Consider the following 27964-nt stretch of genomic DNA (forward strand, 5'->3'; position numbering starts at 1 on the left):
GATTTAGAATTTAGCCCCTTCTGGGTTTTTTTTCGGTATCTTACATTTCAGTGGGGTCAGAACCTGGAAAAGGAGTCCGCCAAAGGTAGAATTAATTTTACCAATTTATAATAATAATAATAATAATGTTGGTATTTGTTAAGCGCTTACTATGTGCCGAGCACTGTTCTAAGCGCTGGGGTAGACATAGGGGAATCAGGTTGTCCCACATGGGGCTCACAGTCTTAATCCCCATTTTACAGATGAGGGAACTGAGGCACAGAGAAGTTAAGTGACTTGCCCACAGTCACACAGCCGACAAGTGGCAGAGCTGGGATTCGAACTCATGAGCCCTGACTCCAAAGCCCGTGCTCTTTCCACTGAGCCACGCTGCTTCTCCAATTTATGGTAAACTGGGATGGGAGGAGATTCCTTTTGAGAAGTGATACTTTCATGTCTGGAAACTTTCTGTCATTTCACTTCCTCCCAGACTATACCAGTCTGTCCTGGTGCTTCTCCAGGGATCAGAGAGTTAATTCCTTTTAACCTAAGGAGACAATTTTAAGACCTTAGGGGAGAGGACTGAATGGTACTGGGAAGAAAGGCTTTTGCCACTCCCAACAGTCCATTCAGAGGAAAAGTAGAAGTAATCATGGGTTCTATTTTCCTTCAGGCCATTGTACTCCTTGGAAGTAATTTGGGTACTTAAGGAGTGCAAGTACTCTCTGAGGCCCTTCGTTTACTTCATTAAATGCACTGGGGAGGAATGAGGGGAGGAGAGTTAGGGAGAAAGATTGAGAGGGAGAGATTGTGAAACTAAGAGAAGTTGCCTCATCTAATATTCCACTACCAAAGGCAGAACTGTGAATCCATCAATCAATGGCATTTATTGAGTGCTTACAGTGTGCAGCACATTGCACTAAGCGCCTAGGAGATACTATGCATGTTTTCTCCTTCCCAGTTCTTGATCTAAGTGTGAGACCAGTAGTTTCTCTGAGTGTGGCCTAGGAGTCACTGCAGCTCACTTCTAGAGACTATATACACTGGTCTATATAGCTAGGGGACACAAAAGGAAGCACTCAGAGGTGGAACAACCAGGCATTTCATGATTCCTTAGTGGCTTGAAAGACTGGAAACTCCTTCCAGGAGATTAGGTTTACTTTCTGCTTACCCCAGAGAACAGATATATATAGCTGTGGTCGTTTATTTATTATTACAGACCTCTAGACTGTGAGCTCCTTTGGGCAGGGAATATGTCTACCAATTATGTTACACTGTGCTCCCCCAAATGCTTAGGACAGTGCTCTGCACAGAGTAAGTGCTCAATAAATATGATTGATTATTGAGGCCCCACTTGTTATGGTGCACTGTACTAGGCTCCTGGGAAGTGCAGAATGTTAAAGTGACTTGTTCCCCACCCACAGGTTTACCCTGTAACATGGGAGACAAACATAAATATAAATATATACATAATATGTATATGATATGTATATGATATGTATCACACATAGGATGATACTGACACAGATACTCTATATTAGCAGTCTGCCTGTAGTGACATTTTCAATATATGCAGCTATAGCTGGAAGATATAGCTAATTCTAGGCTCACAATTCTTTCCATCGGGTGCTTGATAAATGGATTAAGGGGACCAGCATGGCCTAGTGAAAAGAGCACAGGTCTTAGAGTCAGAGGACCTAGATTTTAATCCTAGCTCTTCCACTTGCTTGCTTTGTGACCCTGGCAAGTCCCAACTGCTCCTTGCCTCAATTTCCTCAACTCTAAAATGGGGATTCAACAACTCTTCTCCCTCCAACTTTGATTGTGAGCCTCATATGGGACAGGGGCTCTGTCCAACCTGATTAGCTGGTACCTACCTAAGTGCTTAGAACAGTGCTTGGCACATAGTAAGCTCCTAACAAATATAACAATAATAATTTATTATTATCCAGAGTGGAATTTCTAGGTCCATTCCTTTATTCAATCCTTATAAATATAAGGTGACTGGAAGTGAGCCTGATTTATGAGCATGTAGTGAAGAAACCCCAAATCCAGTTCAAGGAAAACCCAAATTCTGCTGGATTCTAACAATGTGCATCTGAAGAATGTTCCTTACTGCTCTGTCCCCTTACTCCTGCAGTGCCTGGGGACTGTTTTTGCTTTTCTTGAGGGTATAATGATTGTCTGAAAGGCTGTTCTCTAAGAGAAACACTGTATTTCTAATTCCATCTCGCTAAGTTGATCTGTCTGCTGCTCTCTCCCAGCTGCCCATAGCTATGCCAGAAGAATTTTTAAAATGTTCCTTCTGCCTTTCTTGTTTACAGTCTTGCTGCTCCAGTCTTGGCTGGCCTGTCCACCTTTTTCCTTATAAGTCTCTCCTAGTGAAGGAGTGATGTAAAACGCCCAGCTTTACTGCTTATGGACTTTGTTTCAGGCCTATGATCCCATCTTAGCATTTAACTTTGAATGTGGTATGTAAGTGGGGTAGTAGGGAGAAGAAAGTACTCTAGAGATGAGTGACTGAAGTAAGTCCAGGTCTCAGAGTTCATTCATTCATCCAATCAGTCATATTTATTGAGCACTTACTGTGTGCAGAGCACTGTACTAAGTGCTTGGAAAGTACAATATAGCAACAAATAGAGACAATCCCAACCCATCAGTGGGCTCACAGTCTAGAAGTGGGGAGACAGACATCAAAGCAAGTAAACAGGCATCAATAGCATCAATATAAATAAATAGAATTATAGATATATATACATAATAAAATGAATAGAATAATATGTACATATATACACAAATGCTGTGGGGCAGGGAAGGGGGTAGAGCAGAGGGAGGGAAAGTTGCAGAGAAGGTTGGCACCTTTCAATTAGGTTGAAGTCTGATGGCACCTTGGCATCACATCTATTTCCAAAAGAACATTCTGGCTTTCTTGATTTCTTTTTCTTGAATGTGTATTTGAGGTGTGACATAAAGACATTATTGTTTATTAAATACATGTTTGGAAACCTGGATTTAAAACTGTGATGCCATTTTTTAATGACATTTGTTAAGTGCTCACTATGCACTGTTCTAAAAACTGGGGTAGATACAAAATAGTCAGGTTGGGCACAGTCGATGTCCCTCATGGAGCTCACATTCTTAATCCCAAATATTTAATCCCAAATATACAGATGAGGTAACTACGGCACAGAGAAGTTAAGTGATTTGCCCAAGGTCACCCAGCAGACAAGCAGCAGAACGAGGATTAGAACCCAAGTCCTTCTGACTCCCAGGCCTGTGCTCTACTCACTAGGCCACGGTGCTTCTGCATTCTTTCCTTTTAGTGCTTGGACTGAAATGAATTTACTGATCAGATATCTGGCTCCTTTCAGGAGCATGTGATCTGTCAGTTTAGCAGAGTTTGGCAATCAATCAATGAATCAATAGTATTTATGGTGTTTATGGTGCACCTGCTCTGGGTCGAGCACTGTTCTAAGTGCTTCCACTACTGAGGCTGATTCTGCGGCTAAGGGAAGTGAGCCAAGCTTCCTGTAGGGTGGCTGCTCCAAGAATTTAGTACGGTGCTCTGTACACAGTAAGCCCTCAGTAAATATGACTTCCTGACTGCTCCAGAAACCTTCAGGGAAAAATCCAACACTCCTATGGCCAGAGTTGCTGCGTTGTGACTGCGACCGCAGGGAGATTGAGGAACGGTGCTGCTTTTCATCTCTTCTCCACTTACTTGTTGCCGCTATCCTGAACTGCCCGGCGCTGAGTTCTGAGTGAGTGCTATTCATTAAATTGGGGTATTTATTAAGCACTTACTTTGTGCCAGGCACTATTTTAACCTCTGGGGTGGGTACAGGAAAATTGGGTTGAACACAGTCCCTGTCCCATATGGGGCTCACAGTCTTAATCCTCATTTTTCAGATGAGGTAACTGAGGCATAGAGAAATTAAGTGACTTGCCCAAGGTCATACTGCTGGCAAGTGGCAGAGCTGGGATTAGAACCCAAGTCCTAGTGACTATCAGGCCCATGTTCCATCCACTAGGTGATAGTGTTTCTCTGTGCTTCATAGCGCTTCTATAAATGCAAATGTGTCTTTGTGTCTGGCTTCCTCTATCTCTCCCTAAGGGTCTTTTATTCCTGCCTTTTTTTTCCTTCCTTAGTCTTAGACCTCTGTTTCCAATCAGTCAGTCAGTGGTATTTATTGAATGTTTCCTGTGTGCAGAACACCACCATACTTAAATGCTTGGGATAGTACAGTACAACAGAGTTGGTAGACACGTACCCAGCCCACATGAGCCTACTCTTCTCAGAAGCCCATTTCTGCCTCACTCTGAGCTCCAGAAAAACTCATACTTCCACGTTTCCCATCACACAGTTTCCCCAGTGATGAGACAAAACTTTCTCTATTGACTCTGAGGAATTCTTTCTCTGTCCGGGGTCGCTACTCCTTGCTGACTTTTCCACATTTTGTAAATTTCATCTTCAAACCTATTTTCCATCCCTGTGTGTTTTTTCATTTCTTTCTCTCTGTTTTCGCTTTCCACATATCAGCTTAGTAAATTGTTTTTTGGTTCCAATTTAGGCTGTGCCAAATAAATCTGTAGGGCACCAAGGGTGCTTTGTGTGGGACTTTCAGAGCTGAAAATCCTGAAACAAAGCCACCGTGTTAAAGGTTTATAGTAATGAGAATCATTTTGGAGGACAAAATTTGAGTCCAGATTGTACAAGTCTTATAACCATCAAAAAAGATATTTTGGGCTGCTCTTCATAACTCATCTCCATCCATGTGGTGGATTAGTAAATAAAAATAGTTTCCTCCGGCAGATCAGGGAACAGATTGTTATCACGTTGCCGATGAGCACTTGAAAGGTGAAAGAAAAAAATGGTTAATAAATAACAACAACAACACAATCCATGTGGGCTATGAGTAGCCCCAAATTCAATCAACCTCACTATCTGGGGAGATTTTTATATCCTCCTCCTTTTGGAAAAGGGCCTGGCCCCTGAACAGAATTAAATGTCACAACATATTGAAAAAAGGAGCAGAAATCCATTCTACCTAAACTGCTGAAGATAGGAGATTTGGGTTTGGGGGAGAGCTATCATGGCTCCTGGTTAATCTTGTGTAATCTCTAACAATTTGCAAAGCATTGCATTAAATACAGTATTAGCAGTGGCCTGACTCATGCAGAGAAACAATCTAAATCAGATAAGGAACTGAAACCCAAACAGTGGCAGAACTCAACCCAGTGAGTGAGGCTGCTGCCCGAGGCTCAATCTCCAAGGAGATGTAGAGTCCTTCCCCACCTCCCCCTTCCCCTACCCCCAGGATTTTGGAACGAGATGCACCCCCAATTTCTGGAGAGTTTTCCTCCTTTTGTTATGGTCTCTGTTAAGCACTTACTATGTGCCCGGCACTGAACTAAACACTGAGGTAGACAAAAGCTAATCAATTGAACACACTCCATGTCCCCCATGGGGCTCACAGTAAAATCCCTATTTTACTGATGAGGTAACTGAGACACAAGAAGTTGAGTGAATTGCCCAAGGTCACACAGCAGGCAAGTGGAGGAACAGGGATTAGAACCCAGGACCTTCCGACTCCCAGATCTGTGCTTTAACATTAGGCCATTCTGCTTCTCCTGTTTCCCGCTGGGCCGGATTTGTTCCAATTTGTGCAGCAGCAGCATCTGTGAGTGGGTGAGCTTGCAGCTGCACAGTCACTTCCTCTCCAAGGTCAACACCCTCTTCCCTCCCTCCTCGCTGCTGGGGGTCTCTGCTCCGGCAGCAGCCCTGGAGACAGTAAGGAAGGCAATTAGGGGGTTGAAGGAGGAGCCATGCCAACACTGACCTCCCCCCATATCCCAGATTCTGCTTCCTCCCACTCCTGAGCCCTGCAAAAGAATCATCTACCCGATAGGGAGTGGCCTCATGTTGAGGAGATGCAAACTTGCGTCAAGATTGCATTGGTACCAACTGCCCCCACTGGGTCAAGATTCCAGAGGAAGGCTCAAAGAAGGGAGTTTCCATTCCTGGAGAATTCCTTTAAAAGAAGAACATCCATTGTTTGGAATAGTTGCCTCATGTTTAAAATGGGGATTAAATATCTGTTTTCCCATTCTCTTAGACTGTGAGCCCTCTATGGGACACGGACTGTGTCAGATCTGATTGTCTTGTATCTACCCCAGTGCTTAGCAGAGTATTTGGTACATAGTAAGTGCTTCACAAATACCACATTTTTTTCTGTGCCAGGCACAGTACAAGTACTGGGGTAGATATAAGTTAATCATGTTTGACAGTCCATGTCCCACATGGAACTCACAGTATTAATTCCCATTTTACAGATGAGGGAACTGAGGCACGGAGAATAATAATAATAATCATGGTATTTGTTAAGCCCTTACTATATGCCAAGCACTCTTCTAAGTACTGGGGTAAATACAAGGTATTCACGTTGTTCCACATGGGGCTCACAGTCTTAATTCCCATTTGACAGATGAGGTAACTGATGCAGAGAAATTAGGTGGCTTGCCCAAGGTCACACAGCAGACAAACTGCAGAGCTGGGATTCAAACCCAGGTCTTTCTGACTCACAGACCCGTGCTCTATCCACTAGGCCATGTTGCTTCTCAGTTATTATTATAGTTTAGGCATCACCTCTCTTGAGGTTGGAGTTTGAACCAGATGACTCCCGCCCCCACACCCCACCAAACCAACTCTGTATTCTAAGAGATAAACGTGTCCAGGACGGAACCAACGAGATAAACGTGTCCAGGACGGAACCAACGGCCTCTTGATTTTACCCTCCCTCTGCTTGGTTGCTAACAGAACGGTTGCCAAGGAAAGAAGAGCAGTGGGAAAGGTGTGGCTTTCACCCTTTAGTAAGAGAGGCCCCTGGGCTACTCAGGATTCGGGGTTATCCGCTTGCGGAAAGTCCAGTTCCGCACCTGACTAGCCCTAAGATTTTGGGGGCTATCCTACCTTCAAAGCAGGGATTCTTTTTCCTCATAAATCCAGTTAGAAATGGCTACTCATTAATCAGGGAGATTATTCATACCTCAGCAAGAAGCCTGGTGAGACTGGGCTCAGGAGCTTTTGTCTAACAGCGGAGATGAGGGGAACCTGGAGTTGGAAAAATACCAAGGGCCCTGTGCCAGCTTCCGGCCCCCTCAGAAGTGTGGGAAGAAAATACATGTCTTAGAAATGATTTTAGACCTTGCTCAGAAGGTTTCTAAGGCACCGCAATTGTACTGCCCTTTCTCTTGAGAGCATCTCCCAGATGATCTCATCTTCTCCTATTAGCTCTGCAAGGTAGGACAATAAGGGGAGTTTATTCCCCATATCTTACCGAAGGAGAAACCGACACTTAGAAGTACTAAGTGACTTATTTAAGATCGCACAACAAATCAGTGGCAGAAATGGGATTCACATCCAGGTCTCCTATCACTGGCACTGTTTTTTACACTGGACCGTGGGTGAGGCAGCCTGTGTTGTGAGAGGTTTGTTTTACTGTGGTGGTTCCCTGATTTGTTCTAGGGTCTGCAACAGTCTTTCTATGCCAATGATCAAACTTGGTAGGCAGCCCGTGCTGTTGTTCTAATTTATGTAGCTGTTGTGGGAGAAGATTTTCTCAATCAAAGGACAACAGCATCAGGCCACTGGGACCTGGGTTTCTTTCAGAGATGCACTGTCATGAAGTGGTTGTACGAGAAGTTTGCACCTCGCTGAAGTACGTCCCTCCACAAGAAGGGATGGCTTCGGGATGTCCTTCTTTCATAATCTTCCACCAGAAGCAGTGTGGTTTAGCAGATAGAGCACGGGCCAGGGAATCAGAAGGACCTGCGTTCTAACCCTGGCTCCGCCACTTGTCAGCTGGGTGACCTTGGGCAAGATACTTAACGTCTCTGTGCCTCAGTTACCTCATCTGTGAAATGGGGATGGAGACTGTGAGCCCCAAATGGGAGATGGACTGTGTCCAACCTGATTCATTTGTTTCTACCCCAGTGCTTAGTACAGTGTCGGGCCCATGGTAAGCGCTTAACAAATACTATAAACAAATAGACCGTTAAAAGCATTGCTCTTCAGAGTGTTCATGGGTCATTTCCTCTTAATGGTTCCCCCAGATTGGTGGACACATCTGCCAAAGTTTCTGCCTTGAACAATGACAACACGATTAGGGGTATGGAGACCTGAATGAAAGATGTGGAGGTTTAGGGGCCCTGGCCCCTTGCAAGAAGCCTGTATCTTCCCAAGCCCTCTCGGTTCCTCCTCTCAGGACAGAGCTACAGCCCAGCCAAAGTGAACAAAGAAACTATGGAGGGGAGGTAAGTGAACCAAGGAATTGCAATTACCCAGGTCCAATATAGACATTCTGGGATCATGCCACAACAAGGAAAGTCAGATCCTAGCATGCAGGTGAATCGGTCTTCTTTTATAATAATGATAATTATTATTACGGTATTTGTTAAGCGCTTACTCTGTGCCACACACGGTAGTAAGCGCTGGGTGGATACAAGCAAATCATGTTGGACATAGTCCCTGTCCCATGTAAGGGCTTGCAGTCTCAATCCCCATTTTACAGATGAGGTAACTGAGGCACAGAGAAGCCAAGTGACTTGACCATGGTCAAGGAGCAGACAAGTGGCAGAGGCAGGAGTAGAACCCATGACCTTCTGACTTCCAGACCCATGCTCTATCCACTACACCATGCTGCTTCTCATATGTCTCTGGGCTTTACCACCTGGTCTTCTGGTCACTGACCCTCTCTTCCTAAGCCTGTCAATTCTCCTCCTCCTCATCTTATTTCTCCCTGCCCGCCACAGTAGAGGCCAATGCCATCTTTTCCACATTCCACATTCACCCTTAGCATCTAGTCAGGGCCAAGGTGGGTAGGTAACTTTCCCCACTCTCTTGGTATCTGGAAAACAATTTCAGGACATCCATAGTTTGCTAGTGCATCTTCAGTAAAACTGCATACTGGAGGAGGACTCAGAGTACTGTACTGAGGCTCAGAGAAGTGAAGTGACTTGCCCAAAGTCACACAGCTTCCTTCCCCTCCCCTCAGCAATGTGCATATTTGTATATATTATTTATTACTCTATTTATTTTGTTAATGATATGTATGTCTCCATGGTGCTATTTATCTTGACAATGTCTGCGCCAGACTGCTTGTTTTGTTTTCTTCTGTTTCGCTTTTCTGTTTCGACTGTAAAGCCGTCATTGGGCAGGGATTGTCTTAGAGAAACAGCGTGGCTTAGTGGCAAGAGGGCGGGCTTGGGAGTCAGAGGTCATGGGTTCTAATCCCTCCTCTGCCACTTGCCTGCTGTGTGACCTTGGGCAAGTTACCTCACTTCTCTGTGCCTCAGTTACCTCATCAGTAAAAATGGGGATAAAAAAAATGGGGACAATCTGATTACCCTGTATCTACCCCAGCGCTTAGAACAGTGCTCTGCACACAGTAAGAACTTAACAAATACCATAATTATTATTATCCGTTGCTGAACTGGACACCCCAAGTGCTTAGTACAGTGTTCTGTACATAGTAAGCGCTTACCAAATACCATAATTATTATCCGTTGCCAAATTGGACACCCCAAGCGCTTAGTACAGTGCTCCACACATAGTAAGTGCTCCACAAATACGACTGAATGAATGACTATGGGGCAGAGGCGGCATTAGAACCCACGACCTCTGACTCCCAAGCCCGTCCTCTTGCCACTGAGCCACGCTGCGGCGTTAAATTGATACTAACTTAATATCCCAGCTCTGCCACTTGTTAGCTGTGTGACTGTGGGCAAGTTACTTCACTTCTCTGGGCCTCAGTTCCCTCATCTGTAAAATGGGGATGAAGACTGTGAGCCTCACGTGGGACAGCCTGGTGACCCTGTATCTACCCCAATGCTTAGAACAGTGCTCTGCACATAGTAAGCGCTTAACAAATACCAACATCATTATTATTATGTGTAAAATGGGGATGAAGACTGTGAGCCCCACTTGGGGCAACCCGATGACCCTGTATCTCCCCCAGCGCTTAGAACAGTGCTCCGCACATAGTAAGCGCTTAACAAATACCAACATTATTATTATCTGTAAAATGGGGATGAAGACTGTGAACCTGATGACCCTGTATCTCCCCCAGCGCTTAGAACAGTGCTCCGCGCATAGTAAGCACTTAACAAATACCAACAGTATTATTATTATGTGTAAAATGGGGATGAAGACTATGAGCCCCACTTGGGGGCAACCTGATGACCCTGTATCTGCCCCAGCGCTTAGAACAGTGCTCTGCACATAGGAAGCGCTTAACAAATACCAACATTATTATTAGATCAATTTAAAGGTGAGTGAATGAATGGATGGATGAATGAATGAATGAATGAATGAATGAATGAATGACGGTCTTGAAGAGGGAAAACCGAATTCCCAGCTGGGAAGCGGGTCCAGGTTGCGCAAGCTCCGTGGCCCTTCCACCTGCCGAGCCTCCTCCCTCCCCCCATATTTGCATAACCCCGCCCCCTCGCCGCTCCCATTGGTCGCGCGTTTCATCACCCGGCCGGGACGGGCCGTCCAGACCAACGAGGGGCGGAGGCCGCTGGAGCCCCGCCCCCTTCATTAGCATAACCCCGCCTCCCCTCTCGGCCCCCCTCCCTCGGCCCCGCCTTCGAGGGGCGAGCGGCGATTGGGCCCGGGGTGAGTGACGTAGAGGAAGCGGCGGCCGGCGGTTGGCGGAGGCGGGCGTCAGTCAGCGGGGCGGCCGGCCGCACTTCCGCCTCTGTGTCAGTGGGTCGCTGGGCTGGGGGGGGGGGGCGGGGGTCGCCGCTGGCGCCGGCTGACAGCGGGGCGCAGGTGAGTCCTTCCCCACCGTCGTCAAGGAAAAGCCCCCTTAGCAACCAGGTATGGGGGGGGGGAAGGGCAGGGTCTCGGGGGCTTGGAGGAGCTGCGAGGCGTTGCTCATCCGCAGGCCCCCACCCGCAGGGGAGAAGCCTCCCCCCCGCCCCAAGACTCTGGGAGGGGCCAAGAGATTGGAGAGCTACGGAAAATAATAATAATAATAATAATATAGGCTAAGCGCTTCCTATGTGGCAGGCACTGTACTGAGCGCTGGGGAGCATCCAGGCAAAGCAGGTGGGACCGTCCCTGTCCCATATGCGGCTCCCCATCTTGAGCCCCCATTTTACAGATGAGAATAATAAGGATGGTTTTTGTTAAGCGCTTACTCTGTGGCAGACGCCGTACTGAGCGCTGGGGTGCAGCCAGGCAAAGCAGGTTGGACAGTCCCCGTCCCGTATGGGGCTCCCGGTTTTAATCCCCATTTTACAGATGAGGATAATAATGATGGGATTTGTTAAGCGCTTCCTATGTGGCAGGCACTGTACTGAGCGCTGGGGTGCATCCAGGCAAAGAGGGTTGGACAGTCCCTGTCCCATATGGGGCTCCCAGTCTTAATCCCCCGTTTTGCAGATTAAGGAATAATAAGGGTGTTTTTTAAACGCTCACTGTGTGGCAGGCACTGTACTAAGCGCTGGGGTGCATCCAGGCAAAGCAGGTTGGACAGACCCTGTCCCATATGGGGCGCCCAGTCTTAATCCCCCATTTTACAGATGAGAATAACAAGGATGGTATTCGTTAAGCGCTTACTCTGTGGCAGGCACTGTACTGAGCGCTGGGTGCATACAAGCAAAGCGGGTTGGACCATCCCTGTCCCATATGGGACTCCCAGTCTTAATTCCCCATTTTACAGATGAGAATAATAATGATGGTTTTTGTTAAGCGCTTACTCTGTGGCAGACGCTGTACTAAGCGCTGCGGTGTATACAAGCAAGCTGGGTTGGATAGTCCCTGTCCCATATGGGGCTCCCGGTCTCAATCCCCATTTTACAGATGAGAATAATAATAATAATGATGGGATTTGTTAAGCGTTTATTATGTGGCAGGCACTGTACTGAGCGCTGGGGTGCATACAGGCAAAGAGGGTTGGACAGTCCCTGTCCCATATGGGGCTCCCAGTCTTAATCTCCCATTTTACAGATGAGAATAACAATTATGGTATTCGTTAAGTGCTTACTCTGTGGCAGGCACTGTACTGAGTGCTGGGTGCATACAAGCAAAAAGGGTTGGATCATCCCTGTCCCATATGGGGCTCCCAGTCTTAATCCCCATTTTACAGATGAGGGAATATTAATGATGGTATTTGTTAAGCGCTAACTCGGTGCCATCATTGTTCTAAGACCCGGGGTAGATACCAGGTAATCAGGTTGTCCCACATGAGGCTCACAGTCTTAATCCCCATTTTACAGAGGAGGTAAGTGAGGCATAGAGAAGTTAAGTGACTTGACCAAGGTCACACAGCTGGCAAGTGGCGGAGCTGGGATTAGAACCCACGCCCTCTGACTCCCAAGTCTTTGCTCTTTCCACTGAGCCATACTACTTCCACCGGGGCAAAAAGAACGAGCCCCCTCTGGGAATGGGGGAGGGGACCCCCCCATTCTCATGGTTTGTTGCTTCCTCGGGAGCCCCTCTCCCCCTTTTCTCCCGCTCCCAATTTGGGAGTGGCCCTGAAATAGGCCCAAGATGGATCCGAGCAGGTTCCCTTTGTCCGAAAGGTCGTTGGGAGCAGGGAATAATAATAATGTTGGTATTTATTAAGCGCTTACTATGTGCAGAGCACTGTTCTAAGCGCTGGGGTAGATACAGGGTAATCAGGTTGTCCCATGTGAGGCTCACAATTAATCCCCATTTTACAGATGAGGTAACTGAGGCCCAGTGAAGTGACTTGCCCACAGTCACACAGCTGCCAAGTGTCAGAGCTGGGATTCGAACCCATGACCTCTGATTCCCCAGCCCGGGCTCTTTCTACTGAGCCACGCCGCTTCCAGCTCCATTATAGTGGACTCTCCCAAGCGCTTAGCACAGTATTCTAGACACAGTAAGCGCTCCATAAATACAATTAATTGATGGATTTGGCTCTGCTGGCATGGAGGAGTGCTCCCCCCCGCCCTGGCTCGGGGAGCCTGGCCGCTGTCCCGGACCTGCAGGTCCTGTACCTAGGCCACATCCCCTTGTGCAGCAAACTGCAGGATTGACCACTGCAAATAGCACCCTCCCCACTTTGGCCCTCCTTGGGACCTGGAAGAAAACTCGGTGTAGAGAGAAAGAAAGTTCTCACCGATTTCAAGATGGTTAAATTCTCCCCCAAGTTGCCACCTCTGGTTTTCGTGGTACTTGTGCTCGGGGAGGAAATGAGGAAAGTTTTCTCAAGGGAGGAACCTAGAAGCACTGAGACAAACCATATTGTCCAATGGATCCCGGGAATTTTGTCCCGGGACAAGGCTACCGGAATTCTAGCACGAACAGCGGGAGCTGCAGTGATGCTTCATATTTATAAAGTGCTCTTCTGTTTCAAGAGATGTCCACCCTTTTATATGTTCAACCTCCAACTGGAAAATCACAGCCAAGATAGTGTCGTTTTCACGTGCCTTCTTTAAGCTGATGTAGGTTTTCAGAATTAGCTAGTAAATATTGCCTAAACACATTGAAAATGGAAAGTACCACGTAGAAAGACCAGCACAAAAGTATGTCTGTAAACATCCTCGTGTTCAGCTACAATGTATTTGAGTAGTGATATCTACAAAAAATGCTTGGGTATTGGAAAATCTTTTGTTGTTTCCTTCCCCAAATGTACATTTTTGTTTATCACTGCGACTGCAAAATACGAATTGTTTTAAATGTCTTGTTTTAAAGCGCGAATTTATAAATAGAAGTTTAAGTAAAGGCGAGATACTGGCTTGGAAGGCAGGATGGTTTTTCAGGATAAACTGACATGGCCTAGGGAACATTACTTGGAAAAACTTCTTTGGAGTCATTTCTTTTCTGAGGTAAGGTTAAGGGAGATTGCCCCATCTTCTCTCTACCCTTGTTTTAATAACTTAATCAGGAAGTCAGATTGTGACTTCTGTTTAGACAATATTAAGTGGAAAAAACTCTTAACTCTAAAATACCCTGATTTGTGATCTTTTTCCTACCCTCTTCTGAGTTGTCTTTAAAATTGGCATTTTCATAGAAAGGCATGGTTTTTCTATTTTTAAGAAGAATAGCAAATCTCCCAAGATAAATTTGAGAAATTGGCAGTAAGATCAAGTAATATCTTGCCAACTGTGAGGTTTGGATTTTTGAAAATTTCACTGGCGAACTAAATCATGGGTAATAGGACAAAAAGCTGTGGAAAAATTGGGGTTGGGACCTATGGTTTAGGTCACACCAGGAGGTTGAAAATAAGCATTTTAAACCTGCACAGACATGATAGGTATGAAAACTAATGTAAGTTATTCCATCATGGAATTTTGTTGTTTACTTATTTAACAATGAACTTATTCAACTTCCCTTGACCTCTTCAGAAATTTGTTCACTTTTTGCTTTGGGGTCAGTATTGAGGGCAAAAAAAATTTCAAAATCATAATGAAATCAGAGAGGAAAAAGCAGAACACAGTCTTGTTTTGTCTTAATGCTGTCGAGACGTTTCTGACCCATAGTGACACCATGGACACATCTCGCCCAGAACTCCCCGCTCTCCTTCTGCAATCGTTCTGGGAGTATATCCATAGAGTTTTCTTGGTAAAAATACGAAAGTGGTTCACTTAATCTTAATGGCGTGAAGTTCAATGTGAGATTCAGCATGAATCCGCTCTAGACTGAAAGCTCATTATGGGCAGGGAATGCTCTCTCAAGTCCTTAGTACAGTGCTTTGTACACAGTAAGTGGTCAATAAATATGACTGAGTGAAACATGTAGGCCTGGAGTATCCATCTGATATGAGAAATTGGAGCACCCTAAAGATTGCGCTGACACTTACCTGCTGTGTGACCTTGGACAAGTCACTTAAGTTCTCTGGGCCTCAGTTATCTCATCTGCACAACGGGATTAAAGTTGTGAGCCTCATGTGAGATATAGACTATGTCCGACCTGATTTGCTTGTATCTACCCCTGTGCTTAGTACAGTGCCCGGCACATAGTAAGTGCTTAGCAAATACCAGAAAAAAAGAAGAGGTGGCGAGGAAGAGCATAGGTCATTTGAAGCAGCAGGTCATGGTGGGTTGAGATGTGGAGTTGGGAAATTCTGGGTACTCAAAATTGTATACCATGATAGCCAAAATGTATGAAGAATATTAAATGCAGGCATGAAGTGCTGAGTTTGAAAAAGCTAGGTTTGCCTCAGGAAGTCTATGTTCCTAGAAGTTTATAGACAACAGTAAAGCTTAGATCAGGGGTGGCCAGAGCTCTCGAGTCGAATTCACTCAGTTATATTTACTGAGTGTTTACCTTGTGCAGAGCACTATACTAAGTACTTGGGAAAGTACAATATAACAATGAACAATAACATTCCCTGCCCCCAACGAGCTTACAGTCTAGAGGGGGAGATGGACAGCAGTAGAAATAAATAAATTGCAGATATGTACATGAGTGCTGTGAGCTGCAAGGGAGGGAGTGGGAGAAGAGGAAAGGAGGGCTTAGTTAGGGAAGGCCTTTTGGAGGAGATGTGCCTTCACTAAGGCTTTGAAGAGGGGACAGTGATTGTTTGCTGAAGAGCTGCTCGCCAAAAAACTACCATTCAGCCGAGGTGTTCCTGGGGAGATGGCTGTGGTGGTGGTCACGGGTTGGTGAGCAAGGAGGTGAAGTCGGGTGCCACACCCCTTCCTGACCAGGGCTGCCATGAATGAGGGGAGTTACCTCCACCTAAAGAGCCAGAGCCCTGACCCACTGGAGCCCACTGCCGCGATAAGATAGGGACAAATCATGGGTGTGCAAATGTGTGCATCTCATGTGGCTCAAAAAGCTGCAGTTTGACATCCCTTGGTTTAGGTCGTGGTAACTGCCCTGAATAGAAAGTATTGGAACATTTTGATTAGTAAAGGAAGGAAAGGTGGTTATTGCAGACGGACACAACAACTATTGAATGCACACAGAACCCAGGGTGTGAGTCCATGACTCGAATATCAATGACATCCCGTGGAGAAAGAAGGCATTGAAGTGTTTAGTAAGGACCCGAGGGCGAGGCCCAGGTCACCCAAGAAAGTCACTTAAGGTCTTTGGGCCCGCATTTCCCTTACTGTAAAATGGAGTTAATGTGCACCTTTCCCCATCTTCCCATAATGCCGTGAGTTTAAAATTAGATAATGCATGTGAAAGCACTTGGGGAGCAAATATGCTATATTTATGCCATGAATGCTCTTCTTAGTTGGAATTTTCTATATAGTTCAACAATTCTTGTCCTTCCATTGATATTAGTTCTCATTTGAGAAGTCAAAATAGACCGTTTAAAAATAAAATCCTTCAGTAACTCAAGCACTGTTATATTATTGGTACCAAAACTTTTGTAATGCATATCAAGTAAGTTATTTCTGTGGGGGGAAAAAAAATATTTTTTTTCCTATGTGCCTTGGACCAGAAACTTGAGCCACCTGCTGCTCTGTCCTGAGGTATGCAGGAAGACCTCCTGGCCTTAGACTTAGTGTGGCGAGGCAGCCGCTGCTTTCCCTAGCTCCGGGTGACCAAGGTGGGAAGCTAAGAGCCGGGAATGGGAAGGCGAGAAAGGGGAAAGGGAGACAGAGAGCAAGAGAGAGGGGAGACTTCTTTCTCCACTTCGAGAGTGGCAACAGCAGTCACCATTGCTGCCATCATCACCTCTTTTGCCACGGAATCTGGGTAGTTTGGTCTTGCCACCTCACCCTACGACAGGGCACGTAATAAGTCTTGTGTTAGGCCTGTGGGGTGACAGCATAGTATCCCTTGAAGAGTGGCAGCGTGGAATACTGGAAGGAGTGTGGCCCGAGAGTCAGGGGCCCTGGGTTCTTGTTTTGGCTCTGCCACTTGCCAGCTGTATGGCTTTGGATAAGTCACTTGACCTCTTCTGTGCTTCTGTTAACTCATCTGTAAAATGGGAACGAGAGCCCTTCTCTCCCTCCCTTAGAAATTGAGGCCCAGAAATTGAGACCCTTTTTTCTTGTATCTATTTCCAGTGTGCAATGTTTAGCATATAGTAAGCACTACTAATAAATATGAGGAGGATTGTGGCCTAGTGGAAAGGGCATAAACCCAGGAGTCAGAGGACTCTGGTTCTAATCCAGATTGGGTCACTCGCTTGCTGTGTGGCCGAGAACATGTCGCTTAACTTCTCTGTGCCTCAGAGATTGGGAATTCAATATCTGTTCTCCCTCCGAATTTTAGACTGTGAGCCCCATGCGGGACAGGGAGTGTGTCTGACCTGATTAACTTGTATCTATCCCGGCACATAGAACAGTGCTTGACACATAAGTGATTAACAAATACCAAGATAATAATAGTGATTACTATTACCATCAGCAGTAGTAAGGGTGACTGTTCTGCCTAATGTAGGACATCTGGTCACCTCACCCCAGCTGAGCCCATAGAATCCCACTGATACCTGAATGGACTCTGTGGATCTTTCCGTAGCAGGAGATGGCTGCTACTCAGACATATGATAGTAGAGGTTTTTCTGTGTAACATACATCTGTATGTACATGTATATTTTTCCAAGACATCAGTATGGTAATAAATGCATTTTTCTAGCCCTCCAGGATGTTTGTTTATTGCCCTAATTATGTTGTGGCATTTTACTGTCAAGGATGAGATGTATCTTCATTTGGCTGTAAGGAAAAGAGGGATTCCATTGGTGGTGTTGGAAGAATTGTGCAAGTGATTAATCTGTATTTTAGATTGTTTGGGATTTATGAAATCTAGTATTACACTTCAAATGAACTGAAGGTACACTTTTTTCAATTCTTTATGAGAAATTTTAAGAGAAGGAGGGTGGCCTGGTGGAAAGAGAAACTGGTTTCTAATGGCTCTGCCATGTGTCTGCCCTGTGACCTAGGGCAAGGCACTTCACTTATCTGTGCCTCAATTACATCATCTGTAAAATGGGGATTATAACTGGGACATGGACTATTTCCAATCTGATTAGCTTGTATTTACCCCAGTGCTTAGTAAAGGGCCTGGCACAGGGTAAGTGCTTAACAAATACCATTTAAAAAAAGTGCCTGGCACACAGTAAGCACTTAGCAAATACCAATAAAAGCAACAACAACAAAAAACTCCCACCGTAGAAAATTTCATTCAAAATCTTATCACTAGAAAGTAAAGTTTATGCCCCATGAAAAGAACTCTTATTGGCAAGAAATTCTTAGACTTCAAAATATTTCTCTAACAAATGTATTAAATTTTTTTCTTAGGTAGATTTTATTTTAATTAAATATGACATTATGTAAATCTAAAATATAAAGGTGTATTGCTGAAAATTTAATGTTTCTATATTTTAGCATTTAAAATCCAGAACTTTAAAAATATTAGTAAAGTTGGCGACACTGTCTAACACTAAACAATTAGGAAATAATTTGAGGTTGACTGTCCTCTCTTGCTTCTCCTCCTATTTCTCCAACTGTTCCTTTTCAGTCTCTTTTGCTGGTTCCTCCTCTGCCTCTCACCCTTTGACAGTAGGGGTCTCTCAGGACTCAGTTCTAGGTCCCCTTCTATCCTCCCTCCATACCCACTCCCTGGAAGAACCCATTTGCTTCCATGACTTCAATTACCAACTCTATGCAGTTAATTCCCAAATCTGCATCTCCAGCCTTGACCTCTCTCTTTACCTGCAGTTTCGCATTTCCTCCTACCTGCAAGACATATCTACTTGGATGTCCTGCCAACATCTCAAATTAAATATGTCTAAAACTGAACCTTTATCTTCTTACCCAAACCCTGTTCACCACCTGTTTTTCCCATCACTGTAAACCCCACTATCCTCCCTGTCTCTCAAGCCTGTAATCTTGGTGTTATCCATGACTCATCTCTGTCATTCTACCCACAAATTCAGTCTGTCACCAAATCCTGTCAGTTCTACCTTCACAACATTGCTAAAATCCGCCCTTTCCTCTCCATCCATACTGCTACCATAGTGATTCAAACACTTATCCTATCCTGCCTCGACTACTGCATCTGCCTCTCACGGACCTCCCGGCCTCCTGTCTCTCCCCAGTCCCACCCATACTTCACTCTACTGCATGGATCATCTATCAACAGAGATGTTCAATCCATTTCTCTTCACTCTTCAAGAACCTCCAGTGGCTGCCCATCCACCTCCGCATCAAACAGAAACTCTTTACTATTGGCTTTAAAGCACTTAATCAGCTCACCCCATCCTACCTCACCTCCCTAATCTCCTACTACAGGCCAACCTGCACACTCCGCTCCTCTGGCGCCAGCTTGCTCACTGTGACCCGATCTCATCTATCTCACCGCTGACCCCTTTCCTACATCCTCCCTCAACCTGGAACTCCCTTCCCCTCCATATACGCCAGACCACCACTCTCTCCACCTTCAAAGCCCAATTAAGATCACATCTCCTCCATGAGGCGTTCCCTGATTAAGGCTTCTCTTTCCCATCTCATTCTCCCTTCTGCGTCATCTGTGTGCTTGGATTTGTGACCTTTGGATGTCTGATATTCACCCCAGCCCTTCAGCACTTATGTACATATCTTTAAATTATGTATTATAAATTACTTACTCATATTACTTTCTGTCTCCTCCTCTAGACTGTAAATTCATTATGGGCAGAGAACGTGTCTGCCAATTCTCTTGTAATGTACTCTCCCATGCCCTTAGAACAGTCTCTGTAAACAGTAAGTACTTAATAAATACCATTCATTGATGAACCACTTGAGGTTCTAGTCAAGGCAAAAATGATATATTTGCACTAAACTGATATATTTGGTTGTAAAATAATTCTGATGTGACACTAATTGTGTTAACATATAGAAATTAGCGTTTGAAATATTTGATGTCCTGGGTATGTGGTGAAACTATTAATTATGGCATTTGTTAAACATTCCTATTTACTAAATACTGGCGTTGATACCAGGTAGTCAGATGAGACCCTGTCTCAAGTGGGGGCTCACGTAGTCTAATAGCCAAGTATCTTCTGCACATTTTGCAAATCTGGAAATTGAGTCAAAGAGTGGCTATAAGTGACCTACCCAAGGTCACACAGCAGGTGCCAGTGTCAGAATCAGAACTAGAATCCAGTCTCCTGCCTCTGACCCATATGTTTTTCCTCTGGGTTACACTGCTGCCATCATTTTCAGGAGCAATTTTCCCATAGTCCTTAATAGGGAAAGGCAGAAATGCTGATATAATTTGCAGGAGCACAGTAAAGTGAAGATTAGTGGCAATAAAGTGTTGACTGACCATCCAAAATGGGTGCAGTACACTGCATATTTTGGACATGGAATTTCTTTAAAGAAATGAAAGTCTAAGATACCATTCACCTCGATACCTTTCACATGACTGGCACCTATGAATACATTCTCCATGCTCGCTGATGAAGTTGCTATTTATTATCCCCACATTTTGGCAGATGGAAGTGGTTGCTTGTTCCTTTCAAAAATGTATTTAAGATAAACAGGTGAGTCTTTTGCTGAGGGAAGTCATGTTTTGAAACTGGTAATCTTGAGATTTACCTTTCCAAAAACCAGTAAGATTGGCTTCCTAATCTGTGTGACTGCATGTCACAACTTAATGCTACAAAAACTAACAAACTCAGTTTAGAAAGAGTAGAAGTTGGGTAACTTCTATAGCCCAGGGCTAGTCAAATGGTCAGTTACAACATTAAAAAAAAAAGAAAAAAATTGTTAAAATCAGGGTGTGACTTCAAAACATCACTTAAAAAAGGTAAACCCTTGAAGTCTTAGGTCTCTAGCTCTGGAGAGTGTTTCTTAAACGCTCACAGGTACTTATTAAATATTCAATTGATTTGTCCCCCCTCCAATATAGCTCCATCATTCACAACTGGAATTTTGCCACCTCATATACCAAGCTTCAACCTTATGAAGATTTGATTGCTCCTGTGCTTATTTTTGTATTTGAGGCTTTTAGTTTTAAATCTAATCATAAAGATGAAAAAGCTATTCAAAAAATTAACTACTGAACTTTCAATAACCAGTAATTATTAATATACATGTTGGGTTTTGGAGTACATAGTTGTAATTCTCATAAAGCTAATTTTTACCTTTGCAGAAATGTTTGGCCCAATTCTGGGGAATTGCTGTGTCATAGGTTTTGAAGATGACCACAGCATTTGGTCCAGGAGATAATTCTGGTCATATCAATTATTCAGTGTGTTTACTGAGTGCTTACTATGTGAACTATACTGAGCATTTGGGAAAATAGAGTACGGTAGAGTTGGTATACATGATCCCTGACAAAAAGGAGCTTAAGGTCTCCCATATCTCTGTTTCTCAGCAGTCCACATTTAAAAGGATGCTTTATTTAAAATGATTGCTGCTGAGTAGTTCTCATTGACTAGCAACTGAAGGTGTGAAATGAATAATTTGCAGCTTTACATTTTAGATGACCTTGTTTAAGGTGCCCATAGGTGAATCTGAAATCGTAAGACTTAAAACCATGTTATAATGTAGGAAGAAAAAACTGGAAACGTTTTTCTACTGACCTTTATGGTAAAGTGTAAAATGCCTTAGGCTTCATCTTAGAATTTATCCAACAGTCATGCTTTATGGTTCTGTTCACTTTCGAGTGCTTAATACAGTGATCTGCACAGTAAGCACTCAGATACTACTGAATCAAGTAAGAGTGGAGATGACAAACTTAAAATGATGTACATCAGGAGGCTTAATTCTTGGCTTGATATTTAACACCTTTCCTCTAAAAAATCTCAGGACACCATATAGAGAACTGTAAACAAAGAACAACTGGAGTTATAAATTTGAATACTGGAAGAAAAAATGCAGAGGTAATAGAGGTGGTGAGAGAAGGGGGAAGTGAGTGAGGAACAAGAAAGAAAAGAGAAAGCAGAGCTGAAGGTAGGTGGTCAAAACCACAGCCATTTGAAGGTGCTGATGGGTGGGGGTTTTTTGTTTGTGTTTTCAGAGTTTTGGGGCTTCTCCTGACCTAAATCTCAGTGGGCAGGGCTCGCTGTTTAGCCTCATGTCTCTGCCGTTTAAAAGAGAATTGTATGTTTCTGTACAATTTCCATTCTGCACTGCAGGAAGTTGAATTTTAGTGGGTTGGAGGTCCAGACTTTTGGCTGTAGCAGAAGGCAGCTGGTGGAGAACTTATCTTTGCTTTCCTCCTCTACATTAAGTAGATGGAAGGAAGGAAGATGTAGTATAATTTGAAAATATATTTAAAGGCATCAAGTTTTACCAGTAGCTGGAGTAACTGTCAGCTGTTGAGTCATCTCTGCTCTTGCTCAGTAATAAGGTATAGCCTGGGGGAAAACTGCTTCCCAGTGCTATTATCCTGAGAAGTTACCCTAGGGGATGTTCACAGGACTCTGACTTTCACCCCGACTAGCACCGTGGTGCTAGTTTGCCTGCAGAGAGGTGAGAGCTGCTTTGGTTTGGATAATCCTTCATTCACCTCCCACTTCTTCTCTCTACCAATTCCTTCTTCTATGCTCTCTCCCCTTCCCCTGGCACCCTGCTTTGCAATCGTCTCGTTGGGGACATGATTGAAAGGGATGTAGCACCAGCAGTTTCCTTAATGCGTCTTGTGCAGACCTTGCTGATGTGTGACCAGCTCAGTTATCAATGGCAGGGGGAAAAGTTGATTTTCTTCAGGAGAACTTCTAGCAGTCAGATAAAGAGTTCAGCCTGCCTTCTTCTCTACGGCATTCCAAAAATAAAGGTTTTTAGGGAGCGCTCCATAAATAAGGGCCAGAAGTTGAAATTCATTTTGGGCAGGGAACAGATTTGATGCATGAATCTGTGTTTTCTGTGCTACAGGATAGTTAACGTATCCATGTTGGATAGGGACTGTGTCCAATCTGATTATCTTCTAGCTACCCCAGTGCTTAGTACAGTGCTTGGCCCAGAGAAAGCGCTTAACAAATGACATAAAAAGCGACTCTGATATGCAGAGAAGCCCATCTTTTCCTTTTGGCGAAAAACCTTTGTAGAGATTCATGCCCTTACCATGTTTTCATGTTCAGTGTTTAAGAATAAAATTACATTAGAATGAAGGTGAGAGCAAAGCAGTATTAATAGTAGAATTTTTTCCAAGGTGTAACTTTTAAATCTCAATATGAATTTGAGCCATGAATATTATTGTACCATGAAATAATGGCTTGAAGAAGGTAGTGATGGAGTTTGAGGAAATTGGGGTGGGTAAGAGCAGGTAAGGCATTCCATAGGGGAAGCAGCATGGCCTAGTGGAAGGAATATAGGCTTTGGAATCAGAATCTATTCCCAGCTCCATAACTTGTCTGCTGTGTGACCTTGGGCAAAAATTTTCCATGCCTCAGTTACCTTATCTGCCAAATGGGGATTCAATTATCCAGGCAATCAATGGTATTTATTGAGTGTTTACTATATGCAGAGCACTGAACTCAGCCTTTGGTAGAGTGCAACTAAAACAGAATTAACAGACACGTGCCCTGCCCATAATGCTCTTACAGTCTAGGGGCTCTAAAGGGTAGCAGTCTAGTGCCTCCTCGTTAGATGCTGACTAAATGCAGGCAATGTCCAAGAAAATACTACTCAGTTGGAAACAGAACTGAGACTAATAAAAATTGTATTAAGAGAACTGGAAATTGAGCGGTCTATTATTCTCTCTGAGGCAACTGAGTTATCTAAATCTGACTTAAAATAGAGCTCTCCAGATTTAATTTTCAGGTAGAATATGGCTAAAGCAGACTCCTAGAAAATCTGAGGAATAAAGTTCCTTGGGGAAGAAATGGTAAATAACTCTATTTTCTTCCCTGATTTAAACCCATGTTTTTGCGAAGATGCAAAATGAGTTGTAGAAAATGCAGGGATTGAAAATGAATCTTTGTATCATCAGCAAGCAGCAGGATCCAATAGTGCCTTAGAATTACAGGACAAGGGAGTTTGTGTCTGGGCCATGTGATGCATTCTCAGAAGTTGGTGTTGGGAAGGATCCTAGCAGGCAGACTGTACCTTTGAAGTACACTAGTAGACTACAAAAGTTTGGCTTTTCATTCTGAGTTTGGAGTAGTCCAATATTCTGCTTTGTTTGTTTAGATTTAATCTCTAACTTTTGCATTTCCTTTGTTTTAATATAAAGTGACCAGATTTTTGGTGAAACTCAGGGAGCAAGATTTTTTTGAGAGCAGGCTGAAAAGGAGGTTGAAGGAGAGGGGAAAGAGGTAGCAAGCGGGAAGAAAAGGGGTGGAGAGGATGAGGGTGAGAAAGGGGACGAGGGGAAAGAAGCAGCCTGGCCTGGATAAAATACACTGAGTGAAATGGAATGAAAATGGTCGATCAGACAGTCAGTGGTATTGATTGAACTCTTACTGTGTGCAAAACACTGTGTACTTAGTGCTTGGAATAACAGACACATTCCCTGTCCACAATAAGTGTACTATCTAGAGGAGGAGACAGATAATATAAAGTTACAGATATGTACAAAAGTGCTGTGGGACTAGGATGGAGGATGAATAAAGGGAACATGTCACAGCAACGTGGAAGGGAGTGGAAGAAAAGGAAAAGAAGGGTTAGTTAGAGAAGGCCTCTTGGAGGAGATGGACCTTCATTAAGACTTTGAAGGAGGGGAGAGTAATTGATAGGAAGAGGCAGGGCATTCCACACCAGAGGCAGGATGTGAGCAAGAGGTCGGCGGTGAGACAGACAAGATCGAGGTGCAGTGAGAAGGTTAGCATTAGAAGAGAGAAGTGGATGGGCCAGGTTGCACTTGGAGAGTAGCAAGGTGAGGAAGGAGGGGGCAAGGTGATTGAGTGTTTTGGAGCCAGTGATAAGGAGTTTCTGTTGGAAAAGCACCCTAAAAATTGGGACTGTCTCCATCCAATACCCCACATTTGGAACATCCGATCGCACTACTGTAGAAGTTAAGTTGCTTTAATGTTCACCTGAAGGGCAAGATGACGGTTTAGGCAAAATAAGGGGAAAAAAAGTTCCTTTTTTGCATTGAATGGAAATAGACTTGCAACTAGTTTCTTCAATGACGTAAGGAAAGTCCTTCAAAAATAACCACAAATCCCTCACCTGGGGAAATGTTAAAGATTGGCATCCTTCTAAAACTTGGGAAATCAAGTGTAAACATTTCTTTTACTTAAAATAAAATTTAAATCTCCAAAAGTAATCTTGCCACCCGTTCCTTCTCATTTTTTCTTGGCCTTTGTCTCCTGAGAGAGTACAGAGATCTGCATGAAGAGCAGTGTCAGCGCCAGCCTGTCACTTGCAGGAGCTGTGCTGGCAGAATGGCTGGGGGCGTTGCAGGAGCTTGGGAGGAGGCGATTGGCTGGGGGCATTGGGGCATGAAGAGGCCTGTGGGCTATGCCCCCTTCCCTCTACCCCATTAACTGTTGTAACCCTGCCTGGGAGGTGGGGAAGCGGGGAAAAAGTAAGAGTGGGCGGAAACATGCCTGGACGTGAGCAGTTTTTTTGTTTTGTTTTGTGGTATGAAGTGCTTACTAGGTGCCAGGCACTGTACTAAGCACTGGGGTGAATATAGTTCCTGGTAAACCTCTCAGGCCACTGTCGCTGCAGCCTCGATCCCGAAGGAGAGGCGTAGGGCCAGTGCCCAAGGGCAGCAGGGTCTACCATGGACCCTTCTTTAACCACCAGTGGCCATTTTGGGGACACCAGGCAGACTGGAACAGCAAAACTAAATTTGCTTCCTCCCAGTGCCCGACTTGCCCCTCCATAGCTTGGTGCTTGTCTGTGTTTGTTTTGCAGCATGAGTGCAGGATGTAGTTTTTGCTAGTGGTGAAGTGAAATCAACATTCTTTGCTATTCACCTGTTAAAAAATAGTTGCTTGTCGGTTTTGCTCTAGCAGATTGGGAATGGACTCAGCTGTCTTTCTCAAAGCAACTTTCACACAATATTTGTTCAAATTCTTGATTGGAGATTTGGAACACATGTGGGTTAGCATCAACTTGCTTGCCTTGGGAATTTTAGCATTTGTTTTCCTTTGGGCAGAGAGTCATACAAAATGCAAAAGAGTGTCTTCTGGGACACTTTTAATTTACCCACTGTTGTCTCAGGCAGGGGATTATGGACTTCATATGCTATGAGTTTCATTTGAAGGAAGTAAAATAGGGAAAGTGGAATCCTGGCATCTTTTGCTCATTGGTTCTCCCATTGCAATGGCTTGAACTTGGGAAGGTCTGCAATTTCACACTTCCTTTGATCTGAAGAATGAAAATCTGACTACACATTTCATTATTAAATTACCATGGGAAGAAGAAAATTATACTGGGAAAAGTTGAATGGTCAATTGACAGGTACCTAATAATGGGGTTATACCAAATAGAGCCCCATTTTAAGTAATGGAATATCTTTTCCACTAACATGATAAAATAAGTTTCTGAGGTCGTAGCTACTCCGTTAGCATCACTGCCACCTTTGCCCTTGACCATTCCAGGAAAAAATGGGGTCAGGAAAGAAGTCTTGACATTTTGGTAGAGTCTTTAGAAAAATAATATTTTTTCCATGGCATCATCATGGAAGTAGCGTGGCCTAGTAAAGAATACGTTTGGGAATCGAAGGTTCTAATCCCAGCTCTGCCACTTACCTGCTGTGTGAATTTGGGCAAGATGATTTTTTTTAAAAATATGGCATCTGTTAAGCGCTGTAGTAGACACAAGCAAATCAGTTGGGCACAGCCCATGTCCAACATGGGTCTCACAGTGTCAATCCCCATTTTAAAGATAGGTAACTGAGGCACAGAGAAGTTAAGTGACTTGCCCGATGTCACACAGTAGAAAAGTGGCAGAGGCGCTATTAGAAACCAGGTCCTGCGAGTCCCAGGTCCTTGCTTTATACACTAGACCACACTATCTTGACTTTTCTACATTTCATCATCTGTAAAATGGGGATTCATTTGAACTGAGAGTCCCATGTGGACCGGGAATATATCCAACCTGATTATCTTGTATCTACTCCAGCATTTAGTCCAGTGTTTGGCTCATGGTAAGGTCTTAACAAATAGCACGATTACTATTTTCAGGTGGGGCAGCTGTTAATTAAGATATATGTGTCTCCCCTCTCCTCTTGTCCCCCGCCAGGATCTCACACCGTATTTGCAGAGTGTCCTGAGAGCCTTAGATGAAAAGCCCTTTGAAAGTTCCAAGTGGTATACTGACAGCAGGTACTAAAATAACAAAGCAATTATTTTACAGTATTGATTCTGCTCTCTCAATTCTGTTTCTGACTAGCTTTTGATGAGAATCTAATGGAACATGACAATTCATTTAAAAACAAAACCACTTACTGAAGCTTTCATCTGGAGATGTAAACATAAATTTTAAAATAAGTCATCTTTTAAGAATAGTTGGAGGCAAATACACCTGAGCTTTTCTTCAAACAGTATGTGTTCATTGAAGTACCATGGCTATCTTGATTGTTCTCTGAGAGTGACAACTTCAAGCACGTAGGTCTGGACCAGATGTTTGCTTGAATTATGATGTAGGCAATCGTTCGGTTCTCCTGGTATTTGTGCATCCAAAGTTTTGTAAGTATGCAAGCTACCTCTTTCGATTTTCACACAGTGGAAATAAAAAGCAATGATGGACCGTCCCATCATACTGGTTTGAGAATCGCTACTTGGCCTTTTTTTCCCCTGCCACTTTTGTTCCCTTCAGGGCCATGGCTACATTAAGTGGTTAGGCAGACAGTGAGGTAGAACACTTGCCTGCTGTGTGATCCTGGATCAGTCACTTAACCTCTCTGTGCCTAAGTTATCTCATCTGTTAAATGGGGATTAAGGCTGTGAAACCAGTGTGGGATAGGGGCTTGGTCCAACCTGATTATCTTGGGTCTACCCCAGTGCTTAGCACAGTGCCTGATATGTAGTAAGTGCTTAACAAAGACCATTAAAAAAAATTGCAAGGTGCACCTGAAAGTTTTATGTAGACAACATAATTAGAAACAAAAGTAACTGAAAGTCACCTCAAATCCCCACTCCACCTTGGATTTTGATACTCCACTATA

At 44.1% G+C, this 27964-nt stretch overlaps 1 protein-coding gene across 3 annotated transcripts in view; it reads left to right on the forward strand.

Annotated features, from left to right (window-relative positions):
• Nucleotides 1-27964, forward strand: part of OSBPL2 (oxysterol binding protein like 2) — a 101871-nt gene that overhangs the window by 29426 nt on the left and 44481 nt on the right. For 2 of the 3 annotated variants that reach the window (XM_029070422.2, XM_039912831.1), the window contains exons 3-4: nucleotides 8092-8292; nucleotides 27040-27122. The gene's annotated coding sequence lies outside the window, so the exon portion shown is untranslated. Of the gene's footprint in view, nucleotides 1-8091; nucleotides 8293-10763; nucleotides 10814-27039; nucleotides 27123-27964 lie in introns of those variants that run through there. The other variant, XM_029070423.2, reaches the window with a different exon arrangement.

Source organism: Ornithorhynchus anatinus, chromosome 8, assembly GCF_004115215.2.
Source record: "Ornithorhynchus anatinus isolate Pmale09 chromosome 8, mOrnAna1.pri.v4, whole genome shotgun sequence".
Lineage (NCBI taxonomy): Eukaryota > Metazoa > Chordata > Mammalia > Monotremata > Ornithorhynchidae > Ornithorhynchus > Ornithorhynchus anatinus.